This window comes from Calypte anna, chromosome 6 (genome assembly GCF_003957555.1).
Source record: "Calypte anna isolate BGI_N300 chromosome 6, bCalAnn1_v1.p, whole genome shotgun sequence".
In the NCBI taxonomy this organism is placed as follows: domain Eukaryota; kingdom Metazoa; phylum Chordata; class Aves; order Apodiformes; family Trochilidae; genus Calypte; species Calypte anna.
In genome coordinates this window covers 28,435,350-28,450,222 of record NC_044252.1, presented here as the reverse complement: position 1 = coordinate 28,450,222, position 14,873 = coordinate 28,435,350, and positions in this window count along the sequence as shown.

Genomic DNA, 14,873 nt, shown 5'->3' with positions numbered 1-14,873 from the left:
AAGCCCTTTGTCCTCTCTTCTGGAACATCCTTGTGTATTAATCTACTATCTCTTGAGCTTCTGCAACTTTCTGGTTTGTACACTACTGGATGGCATACCTGGAGATGTAAATACCTTGTTGAGAATATAATTCATATTACAGGGTTAGTTCCTACATCATCAGCTAGGTTCCCCACAGGGAATACTTGTATGACGTTGGCCTGTTTGCTTTGAGGCAGAAAAATCCTGGAGGAATAGAACTGCATAACCTTCCAGACTGTTTAACATTGAAAAAAAGATTAAGATTATTGGCAGTTCTGTCTTGCAAAAGAGGTTTCCTCAGAGGAGATACTGTCTTAGAATAGACTGCAGCAGCCAAGTTCAGATATCAGAAAGAGAAAATCTGTGACCACAAAAAGCAAAAAATATACATGAGAGTACAAATGTCTATCGGCAAAAAACCTCTCCTGAGTTAATAAGATGAAGCTGGAAATTCTAGAAAAATGTTATGTTATAGAATTTACTTCTTAAGAAGTGACTCTTTATAATTAATTGTGTGCTACAAAATGGTGCTTTTTACAGAAAAGACACTGATCTAACTAGGAGAGAAAATGTGGGTTTTGAAATTAAAAAAACCTGAAAGTAGCATATTATGTTGCAGGAAATGCAATTTTTTTTTTTTTTTTTAATAGAACAAAGAGCAACTAAGGGAGAAGAGTTCACAAAAGTGAATTTAGAAAATGTTTCAGTAGTGAGGCTTCCAACCCAAAGGCCAAAGGAAATGTGGATGAGTCAAACGGGAACATTTGGTGATTGAGAGAGTGATTTGTTACACAGGTCTGATGACTGAAAGTCATTTGACAAAATTCAAGAAAATTAAGAGCTCTATCAGTGGATCAAGGAAAAAAGAAAATTAAATGCTTTCTTTGAAGTTTTTCAGACTTGACTGCTTTTGTATTTCAAACTGAGAAAGCTGCTCTAGGCTGGGACAGTGTTCAGTGTCACTTATTAAAGAAACAACTGTATTTTGTTGAGGATGCTTCAGTGTCTCTAATTATGGCATAGGAACTGCTCTCCCTAGAAAGAGTCTGACTCCAACTATACTTCTCACTGTCTGAGAATGACCATTCAGCATGATTAAGTTCTGTAAAAGATGCCTTCAGAGACTAAAAAAATTCAAAGTGGGACAAGTATTTGACATTAGGCTTCACAGCTATTTGCCATGTGCTTGATTTTTACATGGTAAATAACTGGCAGTAATAACTCAGGATTAGAAAAAGTGAACCACAATGTGAAATAGACACAAGTGCTGTCAAGAGTCAAGATCAAGGCCATTGCTTCAAAGGTCGTGCATTTTTTTGGCTTTCATGGAAATGGATGAGATTGTATGTTTCAGAATGTTTCAGAATAAAAGTAAAATGTGAATTACATTTGCTCCCCTCCAGCCTTTGCAAAGGGTAAGATCATTTGCAAATCACTGTTAGAAAGGTGACTTTAATTTTATTTTGTCAATTGTATCAGTATATCCTAATCTTAATCTATATCTGTAGCTTAATCACCATGCTGTAATCAGGTCATCTTTTGAGTGTACTTCAAAATTAGTAATTGCCCTTTGTAATCAAGCTGCTGATAGTAAAGTTTCTTCTGTAAGTTTATTCTCTAGTTTGTGGAGGAAGAAGGAAAGAAAGATTTTGTAACTTCAAGTCATTATAAAAATATGTTAGTGTAATTGAATTCTAAAGCAGATAGCTTAGATTGTTTCAAAGATTTGTTTTTCTGAAACTCAAAAATGAAAGAGGCAACAGTGAAGAAGTGGCAGGGTAAAGATTAGAGGATACAATAAGGTCTTCACCTCAAAAAATAAATAGTGGAAACTGGACATTATAGGACAGTAGTTATGAATTTACTTTCTCTTTTGTTCTTAAGCATTTTTTCATATACAAACTATACTGCTTACTTTTGAACTATTGCATTTATTGCAAATCTTCTTCTCAGACTACATCTCTTTGGTCTTCCTTTGCTCTTGGTGATCTTTGTATTTGCCATCTATTTTTGCACTAACTTTTTTCATTTTCTCCGTGCTGAAGTTTGAGCTATCCTTTACTGGAAAATAGCATAAATGTGCATGTATAAATATGTGGAATATAGAAAGAGCACTAACAACTTGAAATTCAGTGTACAGCAGCAATGCTCATGCAGAGAAACCTAGTAATTATTTGCCATAAGCAGGCATAAAAAATAGCAGACTTGCTCAAAATTAATTTTGTAATGCAGCTCTTAAAAGCAGTGCTTTCTGTCTCCTATTTTAAAACTTAATTGTTGAAACACAGCAAGCAGTGGAAAGTGGCAACATGTAATATAGTGATTTTAATGCACATCAGAAACATTCAGTGTGGTTCCTCCCCTCCCTCTGGCCACCCATAGCACTTCAGGAGAGGATGGAGCTGGTCTATTGCCCTTGTCCTGCCCAGCATGGGTGCATCAGGGGCAGAAAAACACTTGGTGAACTCTGCTTGGATAGATCTGAGTTCCTAAAAAGATCCCAAAATGAACAACCTCAATGGCTTCTGAAAGTCTAGAGAAGAGCAAAGAATATTACCATGAAGTAATAACCTATAATTTATGACCTATCACTGATATGCTGAGGAGGTCATGTTAAACAGTTATCTCTGGAAGAGGGAGAGCAAACTGCTAACCCACAGATCAAAGCTCTCCAGTTCTAGTGAACTGTTCAACAAGGGACTCAAGAACGGACACTGTTTTCTCCTTGCAACATGGAGGACATAAACTCTAAAAATTCATATCATTAAATACAAAATAATGGAAAAAAATCCCAGGAAAACTATATGCAAATGAATATAGGGTGTTTCTCTGTCTCCAAAATCCCTTTTTTATGTCTGGTTTTTTCAGGTGACAAAATTGTTAGTCATGTTTTTATAAAAGCCATGGTTTTATAGTTTATTTAAAAACACCAAGAAGCAACTTTGTAGTCCCCTTAACTTACCTGGCTGCAGTGAAGAATTAGCTATACTCTTTTCATCTTATTAGGAATGTAAACAGCTTCACAACAAATGTTCTTTATAAGGACAGAGCCTGCTATTTGCCTTCTGATATCTCCACTTGAGTCTTACATCTAAGATTTTGCTTAATTCCCTCTTGAAATGCTTAATTGGATCCCTTTTGCTTACAAAAGTAAATGCTACTATTTATGATTTTAAATCTAAGTTTTCTATTGCCTTTGCTTATAATCATGCAGCACCTCCCCTATTTTTGCAGACTGACAACTGTGCTGTTACAGAGGTATCCACATTGTTCCTCTGTAGCATTTTGGAGTCTTAAATACAGCACTCTCTTTTAGTGGAATTAAAAGTCTATCCCAAAACTTTTTTTACTCGGATCTTCTGTAGTGTTTGGATAAGCAGAAAATGAGACTCACATTCTAAAACATTTATCAGAGCTCTTATTTATCCTGGCATAGTGGTAATAATTTTTCTAATGGAGAAATAATTAATAATATATATATATACTCCATCTATATATATATAAATAATTAATTCCAAAAGATTTGGAATGAATACCAGCACAAAAACATGCTGCACTGTCATAGTAAATTTTCTTAATTATTTGGCTGGAAAACTGTAGTTTGTCTTATACCAATACTGGTTATCATTAAGCTAGCACCCAGTGGAAGCTACAACAGGAAGAGTAAAAAATACTTTTAAGATTTTACTTGTTTTCATCTTCCATTTACAAAAGAGATTGGCTTTTTTTTTATTAGCAAAATGTAAATGGATTATCCATTTTGTTTTAATGTCAAATAAAAAGGTGGGTGCCATTAAATCTGAATAAGGGGCTATCATAGAAATATTTTGAGAACTGGGACTTTTATGCAGAAGATGTCATCTTGGATTGAAATGCATTAAACAATCTGTTGAAAATACTTAATTTTAATCTATCAAGTATGTTTTTTCTTATAACCATATAATGCCAGTATACTAAATTATCTCTTTCTGTTGCATAGATTTTATCCTAATCATAGGAAAATCTTAATGGGCACTGAAACATAAAAAGTAGCAATTTTACCATTAGTTCATCAAAGTACAAAAAAAAAAAATTTTCCATTTCAGTTGGTTCTGAGAAGTTCATATACAATGCTATTACATTATTATATAAGCAGATGTCATTCTAAAATATTTCAGGAGATTTAAGAAATGTTTATACTTGTTCTTTAAGCTTTATTTCTACTTGATGCCACAAGTGTGGCAAAAATATGTGTTGATGACTGAAATGAAACTGCTTTATTGTCTTGATTAATTACAGAAGCATCACTTAGTGCTAGGTTAGAGAACTGCCAATGTGCAATAATGCCAAATGAGTTTCTCTGCATGCAGAAAATAACTTTCATGTGAACCCAAGAGTTGTCAATTACCCTCTTAGGCTTCTCTGCTAATAGTTTGTATAGGACTGATTTTACAGCTCCATACTTGTTCCTGCTTCAAAATACAACAGTTTCCTTAGACATTTGGAAGATCTGGACACATGGCCATGGCTTGAACTAGTCAGTATTAGGATTTATTCCACATTCTGTGCAAGTGGCAAAAGAAAAGAAGTAGTGAGTGTTGCAGGAAGGGCCACCTCAAGTTGACTAAAACATATCCTGAACCTGAAAGTTGGCTCTTAACATAACTGTTGAAACTGCACAGTCTCATAAAAGCTCTCATAAAAATTGAGCCAGATGATATTTTTAGTGGCAAAACTTTTTGTAAGGAAGTTCCCAGTGCTAATTATTTATTCAGGAAAACCAAGCTGCTGTGTCTACTCCTTCAAAGTAATCTGGACAGTTTTCAGCATATTGCTTTCCTCCAGAATATTGTGGAAAGGTAAGTTCTACCTGCTGGTTTTAAAAGCTGCTCTGTAAAATCCAATCTAATAAATAGATCTCAATAAAACTGTGCCCTCTGTTTTCTGTAAAGTCCTTTGTGGGCAGAGGAATATATTTAATGCAAACTTTACAGTAATAAATAACACTATATTAGCTGTCTATTGATACAGATGGTATACTCTCTGTATCTGTGGTTTCATCTTTTTAAATCATGACATAAAAAATGACAACCTTTAGTTGTGTTTCTATCCCTTCCATATTCCTTCCCACTGATGCTTCTGGGAAATGAACTATGTTTAATCCTGAAATTTTCAAAACCTTCATGGCACACATCTGCATATATATGCCAGAACTCAGCATATAGGCAGGATAATAAAAGCATTAAATTCAAGTAGAGTAGAAAATCACAGCTGTGGTAAGCATGCATTATCAATTGTGCCACATTCATAAATTAATAATTTGCATTGTATTACAGTTATTTATTTTTCAGAAGCATTAAACTGTCTATTCACAGTTTTTGTGAAAAGTGTGTAAATAATTCTTGTGGGTTTGTCTTCTTGCAGCTTGTCTTCTTAGGAAGAAATTAACAGAAGGAAAGTGAATAAGAATAATGAGGGAAAAGGTTGCTTCTTTTAAGATAATTGCTTTCTTTTTGTTTTGTTTTGAGAATTAAATCAGAATATTCAGAATACCCCCAGAAGTCAGTTCTTTGAATACAAAATAAATATGTGTGGTTGGGGCTGCAGAGTGTATAAAAGTGACTAACACAAAGTGTTTTCATATGTATATTTACTTCTGTTTTGGTCTGTTCCTCTTTCTTTTTGAAAAAAAATTGTATCATAACTACGTTTCTGTTGATGGCATTTTTAACCTTCCTCTTCCATTGCTGAAAGAAACAGATGTAGCTTAAATCCCAGGTCAGGGGTAATTGTTAATTGTGAGTGCTGGGAAGAGGGAGGAAAAAAAAGAAGAGAAAAGTTCTTTAATCAGTCAGCTTAATGATGAAGAGCCTGATGCACACACATATTCATATTTGCTGTATTTTTAGGTATAATCCAATTAGACAAACTGAACAAATGACATAGAAGTCAGAGGTCTGGAAAGCTGAAAAACATTGAGCAGGAGGAGTTTGTTTTAACTCCTCAGTTGGGACAGAAGTGCAGTGGGGGCTGCACATGGGGACAAGGACCTGCTGCAGGGGCAGAACTTTTCAGGATGTCCTGGCAGACTGCTGTCCTGCCTCACTCTCCCTGTCCTGTGTTTTATTATTTAGAGTAAACACACCCAATTCCTCCCACCCATTCCTTTTCTTCATAGGTTATAGTTGTTTAGCCTCTTTTCTTGGTTTCTTTCTCCGTGTTCATATTTGATGTTCTTAGTTCCTTTTCTGCTGGGCAACTTCATGATCATACATTCCTTATCTTGCACATGTGAACTAAATTGTCAGGAAACCCTGTGGTTCTGTGATTCAGCACCCTGGCAAATGTCATCCTTCCATCCCAAGTGGAGCCATTTCCTCACAGGAGCCATTTCCAATGGAAGCTGGAGAGAGGATCCAGCTGCAGACCCCAACCTGCCTTCTTTTTCCTCATTTTGTAACAGACTGAAAAGCACAGAGTGTTTGTGCTCTGTGCAGGTTGTAGTGAAGTGGGGTTTGGTCTCTTCTAAGTAGGACTCAAGGAAATGGCCTGAGATTGTGTCAGGGGAGGTTTAGACTGGAGATTAGGAAATATTTCTGTACTGAAAGAGTAGTCAGGCACAGGAAGGTGGTGGAGTCACCATCCCTGGAAGTATTAAAGAAGCGTGAAGATGTGGCAGTTCAGGACATGCTCTAGTGGGTATTGGGGTTTCTTCTTGGTTTTCGTTTGGGTTTCTTTTGCTTTGGTTTTTTTTTTTCTTTCTCTTTTCTGGATGGTTGGACTCAGTTTTCTTAGAGTTCATTTCCAACCGTGACAATCCTGTGACTGTAAACATACCATGTTGCTCTTCTCCTTAGTTAATATTACAGTCTTTCCCATTTGCCATGGTACCTTGAATTCTGTTTTTTTTTCTCCAAAACACTCTTTCTTCCTCTCCTCAAGACCATACTCTGAGTCGAGCACATAAGTAAACCCTCTAGTCCATATTCCAGGGTGATAAAAATAATTAATAAAATTGCACCTAGTTCAGGCTTCTCTGGGATCACTTTTGTGAGGTCCTGAAGAATGAACAGTTCAAAATTATTCACTGAGAGCAAGTTTTCTGTCATCTAACAGGGAGTATAATTTTGAAGATCAGGATCATGGTTATGCTGGTTCACACCAAGGGAGTCCCTAGCTTCTCAGTGGCAATGGCCAGCAGCAGAAGCCTAAGGAATGTAAGAAAATGGATATGAGATTATTATTTCCCCAGTGTTAATTTCTATTTTGCAAAAATTCAGATTTAGAAAATAGTTTACTTCTGAGACCATGGAATAAGTGTGAAAATCTAGTGCTAGTGTCAAAATCCTTTATCAAAATCCAGGTACAACAGATGTACTGCTTCACTTTTATCCTTCAGGGAAGGAAGTTAGATAGTGTGACATGATTTGTTTGTGACAAACCAAGGTTGACTGCTGGTTTATATTTGCTTATTTTTCTTCCAAGTATCCACAGTTTAATTATTTAATAAATTGTCATAGTTTCTTTCCTAAAACTCAATCTATCTTGTGTATAATTCTGCCAAAGAATAAAGACAAATACTAAGATTAGGCTGTTGTACTTCTCTGGGAACTTCTATAAGAGAGAATCCAACAATTCAGAAATATCTTTGAATGCTTCCTGACAATTTAGAAATTGAAGAGGATGAGGTCCTACCAGCATAAATACACCCAAATATTTAGTAAATTATTTCTTTCTTATAGCAAATATTCTATACTCCTTGCAGAAGTTAGTACAATTATGAAACAAGGCACATTTCACCTTCTGGGGGAATGCTGAAAGAAACAAAGGTTAGAAATGTACCAGTGTTCTCAGTATTCTCCATTTCCTTTCCTAGTTCATAATGGATCTTCTCAGGAGTGATATACAAAACAGCAGCATAGACAATAATTTAGCTGAGTTGTCTTGCACATTTAAACCAAATATGAAATGGTTCTTCAAACACATCAGTAAAAGGGAACACAGAAGTAAGGAAACATAGAGTACCAGGCATAAAATAGAGATTAACTATAATCTAGGTGTGACTGAAATAGAAAATTAATACATGGTCTCATTTTTCAGTGGGGATAATACAGTGACTAAGAATAGTAAAAAGGTTCTTAGGGCAATGAAGGCAAAGGAAGTTTCCATAGGTTTCCACCGAGAGGGTTAAAGAATAACCATTTCAGGGCACCAAAGAATATGTAAATATAAATGCCAATTTGCAGGGATTGTATGTCTATCTGTTCTATTCAAGGCTAGCTAAATTCAATTAAAGAATAATAATGTTATTCCCTGTATTTATAAAAAGGAAAAGAGGGGGTCAAATAAAATGTAAGCGTGGCAGTTTGACCTTCCTGCTAAGCAAAGGTCTTAGAGTAGTTTTTGAAGGAAAACCCTATCAAGTACCTGGAGGTAAATGGAAAGTGGGAAAAACTACAACATGGTTTTATCAAGGGCAGATCATATCAGACTAACATAATATCTTTCTTTGATAAGATAATTGTCCCAGAGAAGAGTAATGCAGTAGACCTAATCTACCTTGATCGAAATAAGGCATTATATTGTTCCCTGTGGGAAGTTATTTAAGATAGAGAAGATAGGCTTTAATGCAAGAACTGTAAGGTGCAAGAGGAACTGAGTCAAGCCTTATATTTCAAGAGAATTTAGTTAAAAAGGGAAATATCAAGATGTAAGGACTTTTCTAGAAGAATTCCTCTAGGACTGATCTCAGCACTGATTTAAGTAGGAGAATGGATATGGCATGAAGAGATGGCTCAAAATTGGAATATAACTAGCACATCAGAAAAAAGAAATGACCTTTTGGACTGACAACATGGAAACCTAATAGTACAGAAAGTACTGGGTGCTTGGGGATAAATATAAGCTGATATCTTGATAATTGCTGGTGATAGTAAAGGGAAGAGGTCTCATGCATTAGTCAGCTGCATGGTGACTATGAGCCATCATTATGGCATGGGCATGAAGGAGTTTCAGGGTATATTAGATGAAGGATTTCCAGTGAAGACAGTAAACTGTTAATATTGCTTTACAAGACACTGGTAAGACAACACTCAGAACATTGTTTACAGTTCTCATGACCCACACTGATTCACAGCAGGTGCAGAGTGGGATGGTTAGGGGAAAGGAGTACCTATTTTCTCAGCTGAGATGAAAATGATTTATCTGGCAAAACAAAGCTTTAAAGGGCATACAGTTATAGCTTTATAAGTTCATGGTGGGGTTAGACATGAGGGAAGGAGTCTTTTATGTTAACAGATAACACTACTTCAAAATCAGATACTTACAAACAATTAGGAATAAATGAGAAATTTAAAAGAAGGTTTTTGGCATTATGTGCAAAGCTGTGGAGCTGCTTTCCAGAGAAGGTCACGGAGGCAGGGACATGAATTACTTCCAGACGGAAATTTATAAATCAATGAAAGTATATGTGTGACATGGTGAAGTTATCCTGAGTCAGAATATAAAGTTTGTGATAAAAAGATTTGTCTGTTTACTGACATTGCCAGAGAAGTTTAATGGAAAACTTTTCTGTGTACTTCTCTTACACAGATCCTAAACAGAAACACTGCTAACAGGTCCATGTGCCAGTTCTTCTACTCTTCTGCATACACCAGGACTTCCATGTTCCTTCTTGGTGCATAATACAGGAGAAGGGGAATGCCCTTTCTTAAATGTAAAATTGGCAGCAGGTGAAAAAACGGCAGTTTGCTAGGATGTCACCTGGATATAACTTGCTGACATACCCTGGGCTTACCTGACCACCTGATTGGTATCAGGAAGCAATTTTTCTCTAGGTCATATTGGCTGGAGTTGGGGAGGGTACTGTTTTTCTAACAGAGACTGTCTGCAAAGTGACTTTTTACCTTGTGAAGTACCTACTCTTGAAGACTGCTGAGACATAGCAGGTGAGGAAGTCTTATGGCTTTAATATCTTCTACTGTCCTCTGGCACAATGCTGGTTTCCAGGTTTTTCTTCTGGGCTGCAAGAGGGTGTGAATATGATATGGGACATGATTTCAGTATAGCACAAGAGGATCTTATGTTTGCTTTTCCAGATCTTCTAAGAGTTTCATCTGCATAAGATAATCTTACTTTTTTTGAGGTAGCATGGAGCCGAGTAAGAGAAATTTAAGGATACTTCATGTTTATTGGTAAGTTTTGAAAAAGAAAAGGTTGATAATTTTTGTGGGGCAGATATTCCTGAGACCTAATAGCAGAGAAAGTCCTTCAATTGATGGTTGTAACTCGAAGAGTTTTAAAAAATGGTTAGAGTACCATATTTTGTTAGCAGGGATTCTCAGAGCTTTCTAGCTTAGGTATTCCTTTAACACACTTAGAGATGCCTCATCCTACTACTGAATTATTAAGGTTCTTGAGACTGTATAAAATCCATTTTATAGTAACTACAGACACATTGTTTTTTCATCTGATTTGGTTTCTTGCCTACTATCACCTGAAAAGAAATACTTGGAAAGTGATAGTGCTATAGCTCATTAAATGTGTAAGGAGTGTATGCCAATTAGATGCTAATATGCTAATTAGATTAGTTAGATTCCTAATTCAGCTTTCAAAGTAAAGTGGATACAATTAGATGGGGTATGAATGTACTTTATTGCTAATGCTTAGTTGTAAAGATGAATTTTACACAAATATGGATTTTGAGACCAGAGGACACAAAGGATGTGGAAACAAGACAGTTTATCTCTGTGATGGTTCTTGAATTCTGCACAAATGTACCCTCAAATTAGGCAGTTTCTTTGTCGTAACCTGTTGATAAATCAGTTCAGTGATGTGTTTTCTCTCTTGCAATGCAGAAAGCTGGAGTATGAAAGCTTTTTTTAAAGCACAGACCATTAAATGGCAGTATAAGCAGCTGCTACTCAGTTTGCCCCTCTCCTCACACTTCTTGTCAGAATAAAATGCCAGATTCATAAGTTGGGTCAAATCTGTTCTCTTGAGTCCCATCTTGGCATACTCAGATAAATTATCTTCCAGTGAAGAGATATTCTGAGAAAAAAAAAATTAAAACTAATATCTCTAAACCTGCCAGTCCTATAAGATCTTCATGTTTAATTTGCTTTGAATTAACTAAATACTTAGCTGACAGTGATTCAAACAGCAGAACCACCAGGCTGTTTTTTCCTTGTCCTTCTTTCCATTGTCTCTGTGGAGTCCAGTGTTACAAACCATGGAACCTTTCAAGAAATAGTTGGCAGTTTTGTTCCATACTTAACTTTCTAAATCCATCCCTGCAGAAATGAAGAACAGTTACTCCCACGCTTCTTAGTCCCTTTGGGCCACCATCTGGAACACCAATAAATAAAGCTAACTCCTTTCATTATCATCTTAGGTACACATACACAGCTGAAAATAACTTTTTTTTTTTCTAATAAATTGTGTGATTAAATTTAATCTGAGAAGTTTCTGCAGAGTCATTTTAAATCTACTTGGTTTAAGTTTTGGTTAGAAATACAGGACTTTTGAAGCTAATTCTGTCAGATTGTTTTCATTTTAGCATTGTAGATAGCGAAATACTCCTCTGCTACCCCTCACACTTCACTCACCTTTATTATTGTTGTCTAATTTATTGTTATTATTGTTATCAGACATTTATTTTCCTTATATGCCACATGAAAACTTTGATGCATATATCAGGACTTGGGAAGCCTTTAGGTTTCTGATATGAAAAACGTGCTCCTGCTAAACAGACACCAGTATCTTGTTTGCACAAAGTTAGTCGCCTTCTTCTCCTTTTATTTGGTATTATTTATTTGGTATTATTTGGTGCTGTATATATCCCACATCATCTCAGCCTGAGCAGCTGAGTGCCTGCCCATCTGCTTTCAGTGTCTGTGTTGAAAACTGGAGCAGGGCTGAATTTATATTTGCAAGCCCACCTACAAGATAGCAAGTGAACTCTACTACATACAATTGAAGAGGACATAGTAGAATATTTCAGTATTCATTTTCATTGCCAAGACCTTGGGTTTCCCTGCAAAACCCTGTGACTGAGATCTTGAAGTGTGGTAAGAATACAGCAATTTGGGTTGACAAAGAGGAAAAGGACAAAGGCTGATCCCTCTGAAAGGCCTGATTTTTGTTTTCTCTTTTCTTCCACAGGATAAAAGATGATTGAAAAATTAATTTAATTTTTTCTGACTTTTAAAAAAGTTCTAAACCTCAATTTTAAATTAATATTGACTGTGCAGTCAATGCATTTTCAGCTTTCCTTCAATACAGTGTCTCTATGCTGAAGCGAGCTATTCCAGATGTCTGAAAGGCTATTGCTTAATGCCTGTAAGCATGGCCAGAAATCAATAACTTTGAAATCTGTGCTATTTGTACTTTAAGTTTGGCATGTAACTTTATTGCAGGCTGTTTACACCAGCACAAAAGAGGGCATGGACAATTGTCACACAGCACACAGTAGTTCCCCCAGTTCTAGCCAAGACTGTAGCCTCCTTTCTAAAGCTCAGAACTCTGTTAGAGTAATCCCTGCTTCAAAGCATTTGCAACACAGAGAGTCAAGACCATAACAGAAGGCAATTGTGATCACCCGGTTTACAAAGGCAAAATCTGAATCTCAAAGATCTAAGGGTATATTCTAGGGAAATGCACAAGTTTCTATTCATGAGGATGTTGTGGTTTAGGTCAGGACAGACTGAATGCACACATGAATTACTACATGGTAAATGAAATGATGTGAGGTATTATTCTGTGCATTAATAGTCACTGTGTCACAGTGGGCACAAATATCCAAAGTTATAGGAGTGTGATTAGCTCTGCTTTCCCTTTTCTGGCTGATAAGAACAGTAGTTATTAGTAATGTGGAGGAGTGGGGTACCATAGTGGTGGTTGTGAGCTTGATCCCATGCAACATTGAAGTCTCCAGTTATGTATCTCTGGAAGGTCAGTTGTGTTACACTCTAAATTACAACTTCTTTATGTCTTTTTCTCTTTTTTTTTCCTTCCTTTTTTTTTCTTTTGTCTACAAAAAAGGAAAAAGAACTTAGATGTGCTCTGCTAGTGTCTTAAAATAATTCTAACTGTGCATCTATCAGGATGCTCTGACTAGCTCCAGTCATACAGAGTAGAACGTAATCAAGCTCAGAAATCATTGTATTAATCACAATTGCTTTGAACTCTGGGAATGTCATGCTTATATTTCATTCTGGCAAGATGCCATCATTGTACGTGTTTAAACAAGTTTGCATTGTTTTGTTATAAATACTGATCTACTGGATAATTAACCAAGTCGGAAACTTGGAAAGGTCACACTATTGGCATGTAAGCAATTTGTAACAGCTTTAAATTTACTCTAAAATATTTACATTTTATCTTAACATTTTGTCTGCATAGTTTTTTCTTCTCACATAAATTAGTAACTCAGAAAACCCTATGAAAATGAATTAATCAGAAACTCCCTTCTTTTCCTTACTTGGGGTTGCAGACTCCTAGCCTTTTTGACATTTATAGAACAAAATATATGGCTTAGTTTCTCGTATGTCCAGCCATTGCTGCATGCAGAAGTATGGCTTTTAGAAATGTTTTTCAGGTATTATTTGAAAGAAGGAAATAAATAGGCATTGGACAATCTTGTATACTGGATGCTCTTCCACTTTATGTTACAGGTTGCCTGTTTTATTTTTTGTTTTTTTGGGTTTTTTTTAGGGTCAGGACATTGTCCTTTCAATTGCCCTAAAGACACAGTACAGATGAGCCTCCACAGTCTGGAGCACATTCTTCCCTTTAGTGGACTAATAGCTGTTCACCAGTGTCTAGGAAAACTTGAGCCAGTGTGCTTGAAATGAAGTTAAACTGAAGCAAGGTATGAATTTAATGTGTGCTTATTTAACTTGCATTTTTTTCCAAAGAAACTGCTAATTGCTTTTTTCAAATTTCATGCCAAGTACTAGAAAGGTGTCCTGGGACAACAGAAAATATGCCCATGTGTTCTCTTTGACCTGCATTAAGGTCACCTAGAGGAAGGAGGAGAGAGAAACTTCTGCAGTTGATGGCAAGGCAAGCATGATGAAGTCAGTAAGGGCTGGAGAGACAGGTGCTGAGGGTTTCTAAGAAGCACTGGGGCTCCTCTTTCTGAGTGCTTGAAAAGACTCGAATGCAAACCTCAGAGGTGATGGCAAAAAGATTTTAGTAACTCCAGGAGAATCTGATTAAACTTCATTCCAGTCAGGAAACTACTTGGAGAAGACTCCTGTTCAACCCATGCAGTAGTGAGAGAAAGTTTTGTTGTCAAATCTTGACTTAATCAGGCCCACCCAGATAAAATAAGTTTACTGAAATCAAAACAAAACAGTCTAATGCATTGTTTTCTGTTCTAATAAAATATGGTTTGGTGATCAGGTTTATGTGTGTAAACATGAAGAGGATGGCAAACCCACTTTTATATTCCTCAGAGACAGACAGACAAGCGTGTGGAATCCTTTATGTTTGGTTACTTTTACTGCCAAGTTAGGATGCAGTTCATTTAGGCATATTCAAAAAGCAGTTACAGGTAAATTAATTGAGTCAGAATCAAGTTTAGACAGCATCCAGGAATTCTGAATAGTTCACCTTCATAATTTAAATGTATGCATTGTTTTTTTTTATCTGAATTATGTCTGCTAGGAAAGATGCAGGATAGATACCAGTTGGTAACTATCCATCTGAAGTGCTGCATATTTAACTGTGCAACACATGATTAAACCAGGAAAATTTCTTTAATAGGTGAAGCTGTAGTGGATGTAATGAGTGCTTGCAGAAAAGCACGGAGGGAAGAAACTGCAAGGAACAACATTGGAACTGTACCTTTCAGACTTGCCTTTCAGAGT